This window comes from Triticum dicoccoides, chromosome 5A (assembly GCF_002162155.2).
Source record: "Triticum dicoccoides isolate Atlit2015 ecotype Zavitan chromosome 5A, WEW_v2.0, whole genome shotgun sequence".
In the NCBI taxonomy this organism is placed as follows: domain Eukaryota; kingdom Viridiplantae; phylum Streptophyta; class Magnoliopsida; order Poales; family Poaceae; genus Triticum; species Triticum dicoccoides.
Window position 1 is genome coordinate 144,561,583 of NC_041388.1, and position 19,916 is coordinate 144,581,498.

Consider the following 19,916-nt stretch of genomic DNA (forward strand, 5'->3'; position numbering starts at 1 on the left):
GTAGACCGCACTCTCTATTTAGAGACTATAATTAAAGTGCCTTCTCCCTCAGCCTTCGACCACCGGCATGTCAAATAGCCTGGGTCGCGGCGTTATTATCTGTAAAATGGCAATAGACATATGAATCGGGTTCCAGTGAACATAATTCGTATTTAGTATTCACTTTTTCTAAAAGAACTGAATTTTGCTTCTTCGGTTCTTTCACACACGCACCTCGGCTCAAATTGCCAGGGGCTCAATATGGGAACAAATAAATTGCCGACAAGTCCGAACAGCTTTTTAGCACACTTTGGCGTCATGAGTTCGGCCTTATAAGCATCAGCTCCGAATCATGTCTTTGGTCAATAGTTGGGTTGCCCGGCTCCTGTGCTTACTACCTTACGTTCCGCTCTATCGGCTAAGGTAGTAAAGGGATAACTACTGCGATTGTGTCCCAGTTTATCCGGATGAGCACCTCGGTAGAGAAAGCTGAAAACTGACTGTCATGATGCGGCGAGAGCTGGTCAACCACTCGATGACTTATTAGAATCTTTCACGATTCCTCACGTATTACACGAAGGATCGTTCTTCCAGTGATCTATGCAACACACCATATTCGGATAGCTGCGTACATACCAGGGGCTATATCGTAGACCCACCGTCACACTCCTATGGCTAAGTGAAAGTGTTAAAGCCCTATAGTCTGATTGCCTAGTTCGCCGCATTGACACCTCCTTCACGGACCAAGACGTTGGGTTAAGAGTGATCAAGTGCTTTTCCGAACACCCTCGTATTTTATGCGAGGGGGCTGAAGCCGACGAATGGAAAACTTTCAGATTATACAAGAACGGCCGCACAGGAGGAGCCAAAAATTTTAGGCATAGCCTTAAAATATCATAATATCGTTTTTAAAATTTCGGCACATTCACTCGAAGACCATAACCTTTGAGCACTGAACCTCTATTAAGCGGGTGCCCTCTAGGACATCTCCAAAATAATGCTTCGGCGTGTGTTTGCCCTTGCCCCCGGGTGGACTCTTCACTGCAATATCCGCGGCCTTCATCTTCGCCCAATACGTCTTGACACGGGCAAAGGCCATCCGTGCACCTAAATGCATGTTGATCGCTTCACGGCGTCGATACGCGGCACCACATCCATAAGTCGCTGAACCAAACTGAAATAACTATTTGGAATTGTCTTAGTTGGCCACAGCCGGACCATGACGTCCTTCATGGCAGAACCGGATATCTTGTGGAGCTCGGCCCACTGGGCCATCCGTTCGTTCAGCAACATCGGGTGCTTTGGCGTGCCGAATTGTGTCTAGAAAAGCTTCTCCATTGCATACCCTTCATGTGCTTGGTAAAATTGCGCTGCATCATAGGCGCTCTTCGGCAAGTCCAAGAATGCGTCTGGAGAGCTCCACATTTGATTAAGCGGGGCATATTTTGGATCGCCGAATTTAGTTTGTAATAAGAAGGGCTTATCGGCCGCTATCTCCCTAGCTTGTCGGATCTCCTCCGAGCCGCCCTAGACTCGGATCGTGCTTCCCTCACCTCTTGCAAGGCATTGTCGAGATCGGCCATTTTGGCTTTTTTATCCCTCTCGAGGAACTCGCATCGGACAGTGGCTTCCTTTAGCTCACAAGCCATGGTGACATTCTCTCCTCGAACTGGCACCGAGCAGCCTGTTCGGCATTTAACTCATTAGCTACCTTCTTGGCAGCCACATTACTCATCTGGGCTTGCTCCTTGGCTCGGGCAAGTTCAGCCCGAAGGGCCTCCACCACGGCAGCGCTATCTGCAGTTATGCATGTCTCAGTATATAATTCTTAGCTTCATGCTCATGTTATTATACACACTTACATTGACCGCCTCAAAACATACCTTGCGCATCGTCGAGCCGCCTGTTAATAAGCATGATTTCGTCATTCGCCACATCAAGTTTCTGCTCCAGACCTGCAACCTCTGTATCGTGGGCAGTCGTCGTGGATGTAATAGCCCGTGTTCCAATTAATTAGATTATTTCCTGGGCATATCTTTTTCGATCCTCTGATTGCCTCCCTTGGGACGTCCACCAAAGTCTCAGGAGCACTTTGCGTATAGAGCACAATCGAAAATATTACATTATGTACCTCGAAGCCTCTTAGCAGACCCGTGAATGCTTCATTCAATCCTCTTTTCGCGGACATAATCCTCTCAACCATCGTACCCATCAAGGCACGTTGTTCCTCTGAGACGGACGAATATCGCAACATGTCCATCAGTGTATCCGGCACCTCTGGACCCCGGGAAGCAGCTGTGGGCGTACAGACTCCCTTTGAAGGGATATGTTTGCCCGACACTAGAGTCATCTCTGGATGTAAACTGTTTAGTCCGGAGCCTTTATTGTTGGTCCCCATAGGGACCACACTCCCCGGACCCTGGGCGACCGAAGTTTCACCTTGGGGCATTGTCTTCATTATCCTATGCACCACTTGTTGATCGGGAGAGATCCTTTGGGACGACACCTCGAAATCGTCCGCCCTATTGGGCGAGGAATCCTATGGAGGCGTCTCGCTTTCCATCATCTCCGGAAGAAGATCCCCGGAAGAGGATTGTTGAGGAAGACTGCATGCCGGACTGCAAAACATGTCTTCTAGATGTTACCCTTGTAACAAGAAAAGGAACGGGATATGTTTAAAACACCCGTGTTCACTTACGATTCGGCTAAAGGCTCGTCCCTACGGAGGAACTGCGCGGCAATGTCAACTTCTGAGCCCGAACCGCCTGATAGGAGCGTCTTACATCGCTTAGAAGCCTTTACCTCCCAACCTTCGGAGGCGGGCCTTTTCCTACCATGGGGAGAAAGGATGTCAGCTTCTCTTTCTCTTTTATCTTCGGAAGAGGGAACCTTAATCTCCTCAGACACAGTGTTTGGTGTATTCAGAATGGAGGCCACCTTTGGCCTTCCTACCCTCCTTGTTGTCCTCTTTCACCGGCACTTGGAATGGTGCCGGGACCATCATCCTTGTTAGCACAGGACTAGCTAAGTCTTTGGCAAGAGGGGCTGAACACCTAATTCACTCCGCCTTCTTCGTCCACCCTTGGAAAAATATGATTTTCTCAGTATCTTATCATGGAATATTTAATTAAGCTGTGTTCGGGAGTCAAGTGCTTACCGAGGTATCTGGATGGTTGTAGTCAAGGATGATGTCCTCGGTAGTGTCCGGCCTAGGGATGGCAATTTTATCCATGGATCTGGATACCCATGGATACCCGACCCGGTTGGGCAAGGGTATGGAGCACATTTTCGCCCATGGGTCCATGGATATGGATACCCACAAACAGCCGGGTTGGGCATGGTTATAGTTTGTGCTCCATGGACATCCAATGGATACCCATATGACATGTGGGGCCATATGCCAGTGATAGTAGAAAGAGCGAATCAATGGGAAATGGCAGGAAATATGCAACTTATGCCATGAGCTATATGCTGCAGAATCAACCTTTGGTATGTCACACTTAAGGACTCATCGTATTACTTGTTTCCTACTTATGCATGTAGCTTATGTTGCCATTTGTGAGTGAATGATGATGAGTTAATTTGATCTTTGGGAGCTCCATGGGTATGTGGGTAACCAATGGGTTTGGGAATGGGCACAAATTGTGCCCATGGATAATTTGGTGGATGGGCAGAGGGTAGGAAGATGGGTCATGGGTTGGATTTGGACCAGCTCCACATGCCCCAAACCCGACCCATTGCCATCACTGGTCCAGCCACTGTTTTCGTGTCCTAAAAAATAACTTCCACATTCCTCTGTGCGTCATGCCGAAGAAGTGCTGAAGGGTTCGTGGTCCTTCCGGATTAAACTCCCACATACGGAGGGGTCGTCGCTGGCACGGAAGGACCCGGCAGACTAACATTACTTGAATCACAACGATGAGATTGGTGTCCTTCTCAAGGAGACTCCGGATGCGGCTCTGTAGAGTTTGCACTTCGTTGATTGATCCCCAGTCCAACCCCTTGTTGATCCATGATGCGAGCTGAATTGGAGGGCCGGATCGGAACATAGGTGTGGCTGCCCACTTGGTACCACGGGGTTCAGTGATGTAAAACCACTCCCACTGCCATAAGTTGGAAGATTCTGTGAAGGATCCTTTTAGCCAAAGAACGTTGGTGAGCTTGCTCACCGTGGCACCACCACACTCCGCTTGCTTCCCCTCGATCACCTTCGGCTTCACATTAAAAGTCTTGAGCCATAGGCCGAAGTGTGGGGGAATACGAAGGAAGGCCTCGCACATGACGATGAACGCCGAGGTAAGAAGAAAAGAGTCTGGGGCTAGATCATGAAAATCTAGCCCATAATAGAACATGAGCCCTCGAACAAAGGGGTGAAGAGCGAACCCTAGCCCTCGGAGGAAGTGGGAGATGAGTACAACCCTCTCGCCGGATCTGGGAGTAGGAATAACCTGCCCTTGAGCAGGAAGCCTGTGGGGGATTTCCGCGGTCAGGTACCTTGCTGCCCGGAGCTTCACAATATCCTCCTCTGTGACAGAGGAAGCCACCCACCGGCCTGGAGGGCTAGGTCCAGACATGACTGGGAAGCTCGAAGCAATTAGATTGAACCTTGGGTGCTGGAACTCGAGGTTGGAGAGATTGATGAAAGGGGTGGCGTAAAAGAGAAAGTCGGGTCGTGGCCCCTTCATAAAGGCGACGAATATCGAACGCCTCCTCCTAGGCCTTGAAACCTGCCTATTCCCAAGGGACCATGCCAATAGAATGGTTGGGATACCCACGCCCGTATTGATGAGAATCCCATAATAAGGGGACATGACCTCTGCTTCGACAACATGTGCCAATAAAATTGCGTCTCAAAACATGGAGCGACAGGCTAAAAACGGTTCGAAATAATAACCGGGTAGGGACGTGATGTCACTTTACAAAAAGTTGTCAGCATACTGGACTTGTGAAATATTATACTCTCTGTGGTGGTGTGTGGTACTTGTTTTGCAGATCCGTACATGTTTGTTGTGTCCGAAGACTGTGCTGGAGTATTCGGAGGAGGAACCTGCCTTGCAATGCCGAAGACAATCTGCACGCCGGGCACCTCGTCATTGAAGCATGGTTCAGGGGCTACTGAGGTAGTCCTGGACTAACGGGTCCTCGGGCATCCGGCCTGCTGGATATGGGCCAGACTAATGGGCCATGAAGATACAAGACCGAAGACTCTCACCAGTGTCTGGATGGGACTCTCCTTGGCGTGGATGGCAAGATTGGCATTCTGATATAAAGATTCCTTTCTCTTTAACCAACTTTGTATAACCCTAGTCCCCTCCGGTGTCTATATAAAACGGAGGGGTTAGTCCGTAGAGAACACAATCATAATCATATAGGCTATACTTCTAGGGTTTTAGCCATTACGATCTCATGGTACATCAACTCTTGTAATACTCATATTCATCAATATCAATAAAGCAGGAAGTAGGGTATTACCTCCATAGAGAGGGCCCGAACCTGGGTAAACATCGTGTCCCATGTCTCCCGTTACCATCAACCGTAGACGCGCAGTTCAAGACCCCCTACCTGAGATCCGCCGGTTTTGACACCGACAGCCACCCCGAACAAGAATCGGGAGAGCTTGGACAGGATCATAGAGACCAAATTTTATGATCTTGATCTTAAGGTAACTAAGATGCAGTCAGCTTTGATCTATATGTTGTCATCAATTACCAAAAAGGGGGAGATTGAAAGGGCAACTATCCCTGGGTGGTTTTGGTAATTACCAACAACATATAGCTCATTGAACTAATGCTATTTCAAGATGATCATTTCAGAAAGTTCAATGATTGGCATGGCATGGATTAGGAATGTGGACCCCTCAAAATGCTAAGGACACATTTTGGCTCAAGCTGAAGACTCTGCATTTTCATTTCGGTGATCCAAGATCACATTGAGTCCATAGGAAAGCCAATACTATTAAAAGGGGATGAGGTGTTGCTTAATGACTTGCTTGCTCAAAATGCTTAGTGATATGCTCCAAAAGACCTCAACCACTTTCTCATATCCACATATGCCCCAAACCAAAAGTCAAACTCGGCCCTACAGATTTGATCTATCCGGCGCCACCGAGTTCACTTGACATAGCCACTGCCAGAAACCCTAGTCACTTTGGTCTCACCAATAGGGATCTCGGTCTCACCGAGATGAGATGGCAAACTCTATGTTTCCCTTTGTAACGTTTCGGTCCAACCGAGATGAGTGATATGTCCCACTGAGTTCGCAATGCAAACTCTCTGTTTCCCCTTCGTAACGTTGCGGTCTCACTGAAATGAGCGATTCGGTCCCACCGAGTTTGCCTGACCAACTCTGTGGTTAGCTTGTTACCAAAATCGGTCCCACCGAGTTTGTGTAATCGGTCTCATCGAGATTACATTATGCCCTAACCCTAATGAAATCGGTCCCACCGAGTTGACATGTCGGTCCCACCGAAAAGCCTAACATTCACATTTTGAAATAAATCGGTCTGACCGAGTTTCATGATTCGGTCCCACCAAGTTTGGTGATTTGTGTGTAACGGATAGATTTTGTGTGGAGGCTATATATACCCCTCCACCCTTCCTTCATTAGTAAGGAAAGCCATCAGAATGTGCCTACACTTCCAACATACATTTCCTGAGAGAGAACCACCTACTCATGTGTTGAGAGCAAGATATTCCATTCCAACCATATGAATCTTGATCCCTAGCCTTACCCAAGTTGCTTTCCACTCAAATCATCTTTCCACCAAATCCAAATCCGTGAGAGAGAGTTCAGTTTTGGGGAGACTGTCATTTGAAGCACAAGAGCAAGGAGTTCATCATCAACACACCATCTATTACATTTTGGAGAGTGGTGTCTCCTAGAGTGGTTAGGTGTCAATTGGGAGCCTCCGACAAGATTGTGGAGTTGAACCAAGGAGTTTGTACGGGCAAGGAGATCGCCTACTTCGTGAAGATCTACCCTAGTGAGGCAAGTCCTTCGTGGGCGATGGCCATGGTGGGATAGACAAGGTTGCTTCTTCGTGGACTCTTCGTGGGTGGAGCCCTCCGTGGACTCGCGCAACTGTTACCCTTCGTGGGTTGAAGTCTCCATCAACGTGGATGTACGATAGCACCACCTATCGGAACCACGCAAAAAATCTCCATGTCTACATTGCGTTTGCTCCCCCCAAACTCCTTTACCTTCATATGAAAATGTTTTACATTCCGCTGCTATACTCTTAGACTTGCATGTGTAGGTTGATTGCTTGACTTGTGCTAAGTTGTTAAAATATGCCAAGACGTAAAATTGAGAAAAAGGATAGATTTTGATTTGGCCAAGTCTAATCACCCCCCCCCCTCTAGTCATACTTACGATCCTACAGTATGTCACCTAGCGGTACATCAAGGACATAATTCTTCTGTGCAGCAACAAGGATAATCGTCAGATCACGGACTCAGTCCGCATCATTGGTACTATCATTTTTCAACTTAGTTTTCTCTAGGAACATAACAAAAACATAGGGGAGCTACAACACGAGCTATTGATCTACAACATAGATATGAAAAATACTATTAGGACTAAGTTCAATTAATCAAATTACTTAAGAAATCCCACTTAGATACACATCCCTCAAGTCATCTAAGTGATACATGATCCAAATCAACTAAACCATGTCCGATCATCACGTGAGATGGAGCAGTCATCAATGGTGAACATCTCTATGTTGATCAGATCTACTATATGATTCACGTTCGACCTTTCGGTCTCCAGTGTTCTGAGGCCATGTCTGTACATGCCAGGCTTGTCAAGTTTAACCCGAGTATTCTACATGTGCAAAACTATCTTCACCCATTGTATGCACTACAAAAAAACGACACATCCGTGACATTCTGGGCCGAACAAAAAAAATATGTCATGCTTATGACACTTCTATGATGATAATTGTGACAAAACCCGGTATCATCATAGATGTGGTGGGCTCCTACTTCTTTGACAAAAAATCATGACAGAAAATGGGCTTTTCGTCCTGGTCGGGCCGGAGATGCAGCTGCATGACATTCTCTGGGCCGTCCATGACAGAGAAAACAGTGGTAGAAGCGAGGGCGAGGAAAATATCGGGGGAGTTCTCGGTTACGGTGGGTGGTCAGGGGCCGAGCGATGCGCGTTTCTCTCGTACGTACGCGCGTGTGTGCGAGGCGTTGCGCTCTAATAGAACCCGAGTGAGGAATTGGGATCTAACTGAACCCGAGCGATTGCACTACAGGCTACGCGTTACTGAACCCGAGAGATCGATCGATCCCTTGCTGTTAACTGAACCCGAGTGATTCCTTCTCTACTACTGCTAACTGAAGCCGATCGAACACTGCTGCCTCCTTCCCTGGATGAACAGTGAGCCTTGTTGAGGGGGCTTGGATGAACAGTTCCCGGTGGGGGTTGGATGAACAGGAACCCGTTGTAGTAGAGTCCGTTGCCGCTGGATGAACAGTACCTCGATCGATCTAGCCGGTGGATGAACAGGACCCCGTGGAGGGCTGGATGAACAGGACCCCATGGAGGGCTGGTTGAATAGTAGTATCGGATCACGGGTGCGCACGAAGATTTCCCCCTACTGATCCGCGTCCTAACTCAGCTAAGATCTTACGAACTAACTCAATGAACTCGCAACACAAAGGACACAAGATTTATACTGGTTTGGGCCACTGTTGTGGTGTAATACCCTACTCTAGTGTGGTGGTGGTGGATTGCCTCTGGGGCTAATGATGAACAGTACAAAGGGAAGAACAGCCTCCTGAGGTTGAGGTGTTCTTGTGCTTGGTGAACTTGCGTGTGTGAGGGTCCGGTTTCCAGATACGATCCCTTTCTACGGTGGTGGCTAGGCCTATTTATAGAGGCCCTGGTCCTCTCCCAAAATATTGAGCGGGAAGGGAGCCAAGAACAACCAATTTGAAAGGGGACAGCTAGTACAGCTTATCCTGAGAAAATTGGTCTTCGCCTGCAAAAGGCTCTGGTGGTGACGTCGCCTTGGGCTCCATGGTGACCTCCATCTTGTTGTCTGCTGGTCTTGGTCTCGTTGCACCGATATGGAAACCTTTGCTTGATGCCTCGATACTCCGCGCCTGCGCTTGCCCCTTAGCACCAAAGAGGAAACAAGGACGCTGCGTGCGCTGGCGCCCGCCTGGTCTCGATCGTCATGGCTCACGTCACGAGAACATCGCGATGTTTGCCTAGCCATGAACTCTCCGCCCCTCGCGAGCCAGCCTGGTGAGGCCGCTCCTGAGGGGGTCTTGCGTCATCCGCCTCGCGAGGCTTGGCCCCTCGCAAGGGTCTTGATTGCCTTGTTGATGAAGATGGGCCGTACAGGCCTGCTAGCAAAGCCATGCCGTGGGTCGCAGGCAGGCAAGTCTGGGGACCCCCATTCCCAAAATGCTGACAGTAGCCCCCAGGCCCAAGGCGCGCTCGGGCTTGGCTTCGAGGCGAAGACAAAGATCAAGTGCAGAGCGCCGGGGGCGCATTAGCAGTTGGACGAGCCCGCTAATGCAGTGGGCCCCAATAGCCTGCTAATGCGCCCCCGGCCACCGAGCCCGCAGTTGGCCGATCGCTGGTGCTCAACGATGAGGCCATGGGCAAGGTGCATCCATGCTCGCCTCCAGCTTCAATGAGTGGGGAAAGATGGTGGCTTGTCCTGCATCTTGTGCTCGCATTGACCGGGCGGCCACTGAGGTCCCCTTCTTCATCGACGCCCTTTGGGACGGCTTGGTCCCTCCTTTCTCTGCCTTCCTCAACGCAGTGTTTTCCCATTATCAGATCCACATGCTGCACCTTGATCCCCAATCTGTGACCTTTATTGCCGTCTTTGCCTTCGTTTGCGAGGCCATGGTAGGCATTGCTCCTTTCGTGGCTCTTCTCCGCCACTTCTTCTCGCTGCACCTGAGTGATCCTCGGCAGAGCTCCGGATGCCTGAGCTTTCAAGCCATCGCGGCGACAGCCGGTGACGGGATCGACTTCGAACATCCATGATCCACGAGCGAGTTTCGGACACGGTGGGTGTTTGTTGATGTCAGAGTGCTCACCCCCTGCTCTCCTCTTCGTCAGGGCCCGCCATTCCTAACTCCAATTGGTGCCACCGAAGGCTCGCCGATCCGCGCCTTGTCCCCGTCTGGCTCAGGTTGAGGTGGCTCAAAGACCTTGGCATGACTGCGCCTATGGTGGTGAGGGAGTTCATCCGGCGCCGAATCGCTCCATCGCCACTCCTGGCTGATGTGGGCTTTGCTCAACAGCCAGGACCACATGAGACTTCAGGAGTCTAGGCTCCCCCTTGAGGCACGGCGAACGGTGCTCGAGGTCCTGACGGGCGTCCCGTTGCGAGACGACCTGCCGAGGAAGAGTTGTGTTTTGTACTGCTGCTCGAACAAGATGACCTTCGTGGAGCGGATGCCCTCCTTCGACGAGTGGGGGCTGCGCCCAGTCGGCCTTGTCGGGCCCCGTGAGAACCCCATTGTCGTGGTCCCTCTCCTCGACGCTGGCGTCGAGCTCGCCCCAAGTGTTGGTGCAGGAGGGCGAGCACCGCTGGGGGCCGACAGTGAAGGTGTCGAGATGCTGATGCCATCCAGGGCTCTCGAGGCGTCGACCTCGGGGACTCGTGACTCTTGCCCTAGGGTGGCGGTTGAAGGGGCGACGCAGCCCGCGTCTCCCGAGGCCGGGGCTCCTGAGGCCTCGGCCAGTCACTGCAAGGCAGAGCCGGATAGCTCCCCTCAGCTTTGCGCTTCTGAGGCTACCCCTTCGAGCACTTCTCCGGCTGCGCCTCATGTCGGCCGCCATGTCCAACGCTTCAGCCGGCTTTGTGTCGACTTTGAAGAACTCCGCAAGAGGAAGGGTTCCTCGAGCTGTGGCAGTGGCTCCTTTGGGCCATTAAAACGGAGGAAGTACATCGCCGTTGACGAGTAAGTACCTCATCTTGGTGATCTTCTGCGTGTTGCTTCCCTTCCTAACGATTGTCTCCTCAGGACCCCTTCTGCCAAGGCAACAAAATCTCCTGAGAAGAAGCTCCCTCTCGCCTTGTTTCCCTCGCCAAACTTGAGCGCCGCAGGCTCGTGCGCTGCCCACGGCGTGGGGTCATCCGTGGGAGTTGACCCGTTGTCAAGGTGTCTTGAGCTCATGTCTTCGCCGTCTTTTCTCACGGCCTTGCTCGGAGCACAGCAAGCATGCCAAGGTTTCCTCCCTTGGTCGTGGACGGCGGCTGGTTGGCTTCAATCCTGGGGTCTTCTTCAAGAAGGGGCCTTCGCTCGTTCGGACCCCTCGCGAGGCCCAGCTGGCGCATGGCACAGCGCCAGCCCCCAGCCCCCTGCTAAGAGGGGGCGCACCGCTCCAGGCATCTCCATGGCCCCCGTGGCGGAGGACGAGATGGGCCGTGCGCTTGAGTTCGAGCACGGGCGGTGCGTTGTTCGTCGTGAGCTCTTCCAGGAGGCGATGGCCACGATGAACCGCCTCGGTGAAGAACTTGTGGGTGTCGACGCTCGCCTTGAGGCCGAGGGTCTTCGGTTGGCGGAGGAGTGGCACAAGCTGAAGGTGGCCATCAACCTCGGGCACCACCAGCGTGAGCTCGATAATGCGAAGGCTGAGGCTTCCCTTGTAGCCTCCCGTGAGGCCTGCTCCCGAGCTCTGGAGGAGGCTCGGGAAGCTGACCGCTGTCGCGAGGCCGTGGAGAAGCGTGCGTGGGACCTCGAAGCTTGGAGCGCCGTCTTGGATCAGCAGGTGGAGGCACGCAGGGCTTCCCTTGCGTCGTTGAGGGGTACGCCTGCCAAGGAGGAAGAGATCCGGAAGCGCGAGGAGGCGCTCGCGCTGGAAGCTGTGGAGCGCAGCCTTGAACTCGAACGCTTGGAGACGAGGGGGCGCCAGGTTGCTCAGGCAGAGGACAATGTCCGCGCGCGAAGCCAGGGCCTAGGAGGAGGTCGACCGTCGGGTGGCCGAGGCTTGTGCGGATCTCGAGAGCAGGCATGACTTGAAGCTAAAGCTTGAGGAAGTTGGGACCGCTGGTAGGAATGCTGCCCTCCAGTCCAGGTTGATCGAGGTGGAGCGGCGCGAGGAGGTTGCCGCAACCTCCCTAGCCTCGGTGTAGGCTAAGCTGGCTTCCACCTGCATCGAGCTGGTCCCTCTTTGGCAGCGTTTCACCGACGCCGAGTTTGTCACGCGGCAAAACAAGGATGAAGTGCTTGAGCGGCAGATGTTGGAGCGTGTGCACGCCCCCATGCTCGAGGATCTCGGGAATAGGGCCAACACCGCCCTGGGCCATATCTACGATGAGAATGCTCCTCATCCCCATGCGAATGACTATGCTAGCCACCTCCGCTTCTTCGCTGACGTGGTGACGCACCTGTAGAACCGCTCTGAGAGCGGTCGCTAGCTTGTTGAAGAGAGGAGTCGCAGCCTGCTCGGGCGTGCATTCTCCCGCGTCTTCAGCCATCTCTAGAACGCCGATCCCAACTTCAATTTTGACGCCGCCATTGCTCCCATTCCTGAAGCCATCCGGGATGACCTGGCGCGATGGGTTGAAGACCACGTGGATGCGCTGGTCAGGGCCTTCACTTCTGATGATGACGGGGTGGTAGTTGCTGCAGATGAAGGCGACGTGGCTGACGACGGTGATGCCGGCGCCGGTGAAGGTGGAGGCGACACCAATGACGGCGACAACGACGCTAGCGGTGCATCTAAAGATGACATGGGGGACGCGGCGAGTGACATATCCGACTGATCCCAGGTTTCCCTGCTGTTTAGCCTGTAAAAACTTGGGCATGGCCTCAGAAGATTGTAAGTGCATTTTGAGAGGGGGAGCCCCTCTTGTAAACCAATCGCGGATTTTTATCCTTCAGTGTCAAATTGGGTATGCATCTTCACGAGCTCACATATGCTGGGGCAAGGTGGCTATTGCGGTTTACCTTAGCCTGGATGAGCCCAAAAACGGCTCAAGAGGTTGTGGCTTTCTGGGAGGCTCCTGAGGAATTCGTCGACACGCCCGAGGGGGGCCACATGATAAGCGAGCGCCAGCCATGGTGCAACACGTGTGTGGCTCGTGTGCTTGATGTCTAGCTCCGCTAGCGAGGGGCCCACGAGGGGGGAGCAACAGGCGCGAACTCCAAAATAAGGCAAGAACCAGACTGCGAGAAATAGCTCGAACGAGAAAAGGCATCCCTCCCGTGCGCATCAAATGAAAATTCAACTTCAATTTAAATCCAAATCCAAAACGCAGGGCTACAGAAAAGACATCCAAAGAAAATGGCCGCGTCCGGCGCCTAGTCTAGTCTTCGACGTCTTCTCACCAGTGCGGAGCTAAGTGCTGCCACTGGGCGTGGGAGGGAGCCCCCGAGGCCCGAGAGCGGCGCTCCTGAGACTCCGGGGCGTGTACAGCCCCACTCATTATTACGTGAGAGTGCCACGGGCGGCGATCTTCACAGGCGTGAGCCTTACTTCATATCGCCTGATGAGGGGCCCGCCTTGCGCCACCCCCTACCACCGCCGGGACGACCGGAAACTAGGACGGCCCAACGAGGGTAGAGGGGACGCCAGCGGCGCCCTCGACGACCACGGGTCCTCTGCCGGGCGAAAGGTCGCCGGCGCCACCCCTGGAGAGGGCCTACCTCCGGGCGTTGCCTTGCTCCGTGCGACGTGGGGAGGGGATTTGCTCCTGGCCCTTCCCACGCAGCCCCCAGTAAGTCTCTCCTGATGAGGGGGCACTACCGTGCCGGAACCATCGCCTGGCGCCGTGACCTGGTTCATCTGTGACTCATGGTTAGCGTAAACTTGTCCCTGAGGGATCAGTGGTACCCTATATCTGTTGTCGACGGCGCGGCTGGTGAGGCTCTCTGGCGGCTCCTGGAAGGCTTCAGCTCCTAACGCCTCCTCCTCCCATCCTGGCCCAAGGAAGGAGTCGGGGTCGTCCTCTGGCGTGTACTCCTGGTCCATCATACGGGGCACGTAGGCCTCCGAGGCCACTTCCCCGAAGACCTTGCTGAAGTGCCCCACGCTCCATGTCGCTCGGCCTGTCACGCTGTCCTGAGGATGGCGGGCCGGTGCCTTGCCTGGGCCATGTGCGATGACGCTCGTGCCTGCACCCATCTGAGGTGGTGCGGGTGCGAGGGGGCGCCCTCCGCCGTGGGTCGTGCTGATGTCGACGAAGCCCCCGGGTGCTCTTGGGGTTATGCGTGCGCGGCGAGGCCCGCCGTAGGATCCTGTCGTTGCCCGGGGCGTGAGCTGGTAGCAGAAAGGCGGTGCTCCCATGGTCGCTGCATCCAATAGCTCAGTGACGCGTTCCAGCAATGCATCCCAGCCGCTCTTCATCAGTCGGTACCACAGCAGCTCCTGTGCCATCGTGAGCGTGGCCCGCATGTTCGCCTGCTCCCTCTTGGTGTGCGGCGCCGTCATCGCGGCGTGCCTTGCGGCCCTTGCAGCAGCTCGCGTCTGTCAGGGAGTAAGAACGGAGGGTGAGTGACCGCGCCGCCCACACCCCATGGTGTTTGGCGGTGCGCATGCCACCTGAGACGCGGGGTTGAGGTCTATCTGGGCAGGCGGTGCCGCCTAGGCGGGCCAAGCTGCCCAACTGTCGTCGTCAGCCCTCGGGTCGCCAGACATCGGAACCACGGAGCATTGGCGGATCGACTGGTGGGGAAGAGGCTCCGGCGCACCCCTACCCGGTGCGCCAAATGTCGGATCACAGGTTCCGGCAAAACCCTTAAGGTTCGAACACTGGGGTGCGCACAAAGATCCCCCCCCCCTACTGATCTGTGTCCTAACTCAGCTAAGATCTTATGAACTAACTCAACAAACTCGCAACACAAAGGACACAGGATTTATACTGGTTCGGGCCACCATTGTGGTATAATACCCTACTCTAGTGTGGTGGTGGTGGATTACCTCTGGGCTAATGATGAATAGTACAAGGGGAAGAACAGCCTCCTAAGGTTGAGGTGTTCTTGTGCTTGGTGAACTTGCATGTGTGAGGGTCTGGTTTCCAGATCCGATCCCTTTCTATGGTGGTGGCTAGTCCTATTTATAGAGGCCCTGGTCCTCTCCCCAAACATTGAGCGGGAAGGGATCCAACAACAGCCAATTTGAAAGGGGACAGCTAGTACAGCTTATCCTGACAAAAGTGGTCTTCGCCTGCAAAAGGCTCTCGTGGTGACACCGCCTTGGGCTCCATGGTGACCTCCGTCTTGTCATCCTGCTGGTCTTGGTCTCGTTGCACCGATATGGACACCTTTGCTTGATGCCTCAGTACTCCGCGCCTGTGCTTTCCCCCTTAGCACCAAAGAGGAAACAAAGATGTTGCGCGCGCTGGCGCCCGCCTGGTCTCGATCGTCATGGCTCACGTCACGAGAACCTCACGAGGTTTGCCTGGCCTTGTACTCTCTGCCCCTCGCAAGCCAGCCTGGTGAGGCCGCTCCTGAGGGGGTCTTGCGTCGTCCGCCTCGCGAGGCTTGGCCCCTCGCGGGGGTCTTGATTGCCTTGTTGATGAAGATGGGTCGTACAGGCCTGCTAGCAAATCGACGCCGTGGGCCGTAGGCAGGCAAGTCTGGGGACCCCCGTTCCCGGAATGCCGACATGTAGCCGGTGGAGGGCTGGTTGAACAGTAGCCGGTGGAGGGCTAGATGAATAGTAGCTCGTGGAGGGATGGTTGAACAGGACCCCCGTGGAGAGGGCTGGTTGAACAGTAGCCGGTGGAGGAGCGCGCGGTGGAGGCTGGATGAACAGGAGCCCGTGGATGAACAGTTGCAGGTGGAGGCCGAAATAGGTTTACGGTGGATGAACAGTAGCCCGTGGAGGCAGTCGACGGTGGAGATGAACAGTATCTCATGGAGTCCTGTTTTGTGGTACGCCACACCCCTCCTGATGAACAGGACCCCCGTTCGACCGTAGCGCTCCAACACAAGTCCGTTTCCTCCGTTTTGCGGTACGCCACACCCCTCCCGATCAACAGGACCCCGTTTCGACCATAGGAGGCCCATTTCCTCCGTTTTGCAATACGCTAGACCCCTCCTGATGAACAAGATCCTGTTTCCACCATGGCCGGTCGAACACAAGGCCGTTTCCTCTGTTCTGCAGTACGTCAGGCCTCGTTTCCATGGCCTGTTCGATCGAAGCCGGTTGGCTCCTAATGAACAGCATGCGTTCTGTTGCCTCCCGATGAACACGATGCATTCCGTTGCCTCCCCATGAACACGACGACGACACAGTTTCTTCGTTCTGACCCAGCCACAGCCATGTACACGAGCCCTGGCCGTACGTATGCACGAGTAGGCGTTCAAGACCCCACCCGTATGTATGTACGTGGACGTATTTACTTTCTTGCACCCTGGCCGCTGTACATACATGTACATGCTACGTCCGCACCTCTACTATGACACGTGCGCGCCTCTACTACAACACGTGCCCTTCCTTGCACGGCCATGGTTCATCGTTGCAGCCAGTAGACAGACCGATCGTATGTACGTACACGTTCGCGACCATAATGACAACACTATGTGCGCTTCGACCAAGTGGGTCCCGACTGTCAGGTACTTCCTTGCGTGTGAAGATGTAGCTGGTGGGTCCCAGTAGTCAGGGGAGAAAACATTATGTTCAGGGTAAAAAGGATGCAGTTGCATGCATGCATCCATGGGAGTGGTGCGTCCCCACTGTCAGCCTCTCATGCATAGTCATCTTCCGATAACTCTCGGTTGTTGACCACGTTGACCACACCGTGCCGAGCGCACCAAGGTCGGTGGACAACGGCGAGGCCCCAGACTGGAACAACCCGAAGATGGGGAAGTGGAGTCATAGATGGAGATGAGTGGGAAACTTGACTGGTTCGGGTCCGCGGCAGCACTGCCGCGGTGCCGCCCACGGGAGACAGGAGCAAGAACAGAGGTTGAAGAAGGAGCACGGCTATTGGATTAACATCCAACGGTCTAGCTTCAAGAATCATTTGTTGATTAAGTTGACAAAGCCATGTGTACACGTCCGCTTAGTAGGCCCACAAGTCAGCCACCAAATTTGACGGGTCCCACCAGTTAACAGGAGGAATAATTTGTTTCACCTAACAAGGAGGCACTTCATTCCATGCGAAGATACAGCCGGTGGGTCCCAGCTGTCAGGGGGAGGGAACATTTTTCCAGCTTAATAAGGAGGGACTTTGCTTGCGTGCAACCATGGACCTCGTGGGTTTGAGCCGTCAGGCTCTCCACGTACAGTCCTCTTCTGATGACTCTCGTTTGTTGACCACGCCACACCATGCGCAGCAAGGCGGTGGACGACGGTGAGGCCCCGGACAGGAAGAACCCAGAGATGGGAAGACACGGCAGTGGAGTCACAGATTGAGACGAGGAGGAGGGTTATAACTGGTTCTGGTGCGGCGTGGGGCTGCAGTCGGTGGAGAATAACATGAGGTGTGGAGGGGTGGAGGGATAGCTTGGCCGGTGGTGGGGTAGCGCTTCGCAACGATGCGTGCTAAGCAAAGCCGCTAGCCGCCGGAGGTTGGACTAGGCAGTCCCGGTGACGCTGGAGGAAGAAGTCGAGAGATTGAAGGTGCATTTCGGCTGTTGGATATAAATCCAATGGTTGTGAATGTCATAATCATTTGTTGACCAAGTTGACAACGCCCTGTGTAGGCTTCGACCTATTCGCCCACATGTCAGCCTGCAAAAATGTGGCACATATTTAACCCATGTTTTGTCCATTTGCTGGGCTGGGTGAACAAATAATTTCACGTCAATGCGGCCCATTTATATTTTCTAAGAAATCCCAGCCCATTTGCACTTTCTTGAAATACATGAATTAGCTGGGCTCGTTCTATATATAATGTTAGGTTAGAAGGAGCAATTAATATCAAAAAATAAACCGGAGCGACACATTTTTTATATATAGAAGTAACAAATTAGCGAGTTATTTCTAAAAATAAAAATGAGGGCACTATTATTACATTGGTCCTTAAAATCTTCGCAAGCTTTTGTACGCAATCACCAAGATTTTCCTTGCCTGTGAGTCAAAAACAACCAGGATTTTCCTTCCCAACTTCTGTTAAACATTTACTTTTATAAGTTAATAACATGTGGGATGTTTTATAATGTATATATAAGTCTCTATAAAATATATGATAATAGTAATAATATAAATATATATAATGTGGTTAGAAGGGAAAACATAAATTGGAGACAGCATTATTATTCTTATATATAGATAAATAGAACAGAGATCTGTGTTTTACTAAGAAAAATACATTGGGCTGCCAATCTTTAAGAAAAAGCCCATAGGCTTGTATGGACCTCAAAAAATAAGTTCAAACCACTGTCTCTGTATGCCGTGGGCTACGCATGTTAAAAAACAAAACCTACGCCTAGCTAATACTTGTTCGCCCTTTGGATAAAATGATACCAGCTAGATTCCCGAGCGAACTGGATTAAAGAGGGGGGCAGCGGCGCGACTGAAGAAGCACATCAGGAGAGATTTTTTCTTCATTCTTCATTGGATGGCTCTTGATGGCGTTTTTTACTTGCTTCTGCACCATACAACTTGTATTTCTAGCCTCCTAGTCCGTGGTGGACCAGCAGCCCATTTGCTGGGCGGGCCAACCTACAGAAATCAGCACTCGATTTTTCACCAAGCCCCCAAAACAACGCAGTACTATGTTTGTTTTGAGGCCGAAAACATTATGGCAGGGGTTGAGCGGGGGAGGGGGGAAGACAGAGCAAAATGATTAAAAAGAGCTGATGCGCCGTTGCTACCCTAACAAAGCAGGTGCAATTCTTCTCGGGAAGAAGGTGTGCTGTTGACACCCACACGTCACAAATCCCACAGTAGGCATACTAACAAATTCGCACACAAGTACAACGGAAAAGGTAAACATTCGTATCAAACTCAGGTTCATAGGACACTTTCATATTCATAGCCAACATTCACAATCAACAACTCAAAAGATTCATATATACACAAGTTTAGCATGTCTATGCATCCAGATGATTGATAGATCACACGACAATATTCTTAGATAATTCACAAAAAGATTCAAATATACACATGTTTAGTATGTTTATGCATCCAAATGATTGAGATCACAACAAATATCATCCATGGATGAACTTTAATTACCTAGGGTATAGACTGGTAAATGGTGTTCAGTCGGAGGAACTTCTTGCTAAAATTAATGCTTGTACGAGTAAACTTTCGAGTACATAAGAGGCAGCATAGACAATCTGAACTTTGCTTGTAGGTTTATCCTCAAATAGTGGCCTCGTGCAGAGGGAGGTTTGAGCAACTTGGCCACTACTTTCATCCAACTAGTTTACTGGCTCATCTTGGTCCTGTAGCTCGCCAAAATTCTACATTGCAGACAAGAAAGGAGGCGGTTGAGAAAATGAACCACCCAAATTTTTTGTGCAGTTCAACTGAAGTGGAGCATCCCTGGCGTGCAGACTGATTAAGTGCCAGATGAATATATGCATCAACCAACTTGTCTGGAATCTTTAGACTCCATGCCATACAGTTTGCTACCATATGTGCCGATAACCAAAAGGCATAAGTTGGGACCAAAGACTGGACTATGTTTTTCTGGGCTATGCTCCAAGCAATATTTTTGGCGTTCGCTCTCCTAATACTTGGAGTTTGACAACTGGTTGATGCCGGTTGATACTCGAATGAATATAGGCACTTCTTCTTGTCAACATCGATGCTTGTCTGAGTGAACTTGGAGTACATAGCAGTAGCATAAGTACCTGTCCATCTGACCTTTTTGTGCAGTTCTACTGAAATCACCCAATGTAATGATTTGCCTGTGAGTTCAGGCTCCAAGTTACTCCTTTATGAAATCGACAAGCAGTAGCACAATACCAAATTACCAATACATATGACAAGCACAATAATCAGGATAAAGACCAGTACCAACCTGTGTGAGGTAGCATATCAATTACTATTTC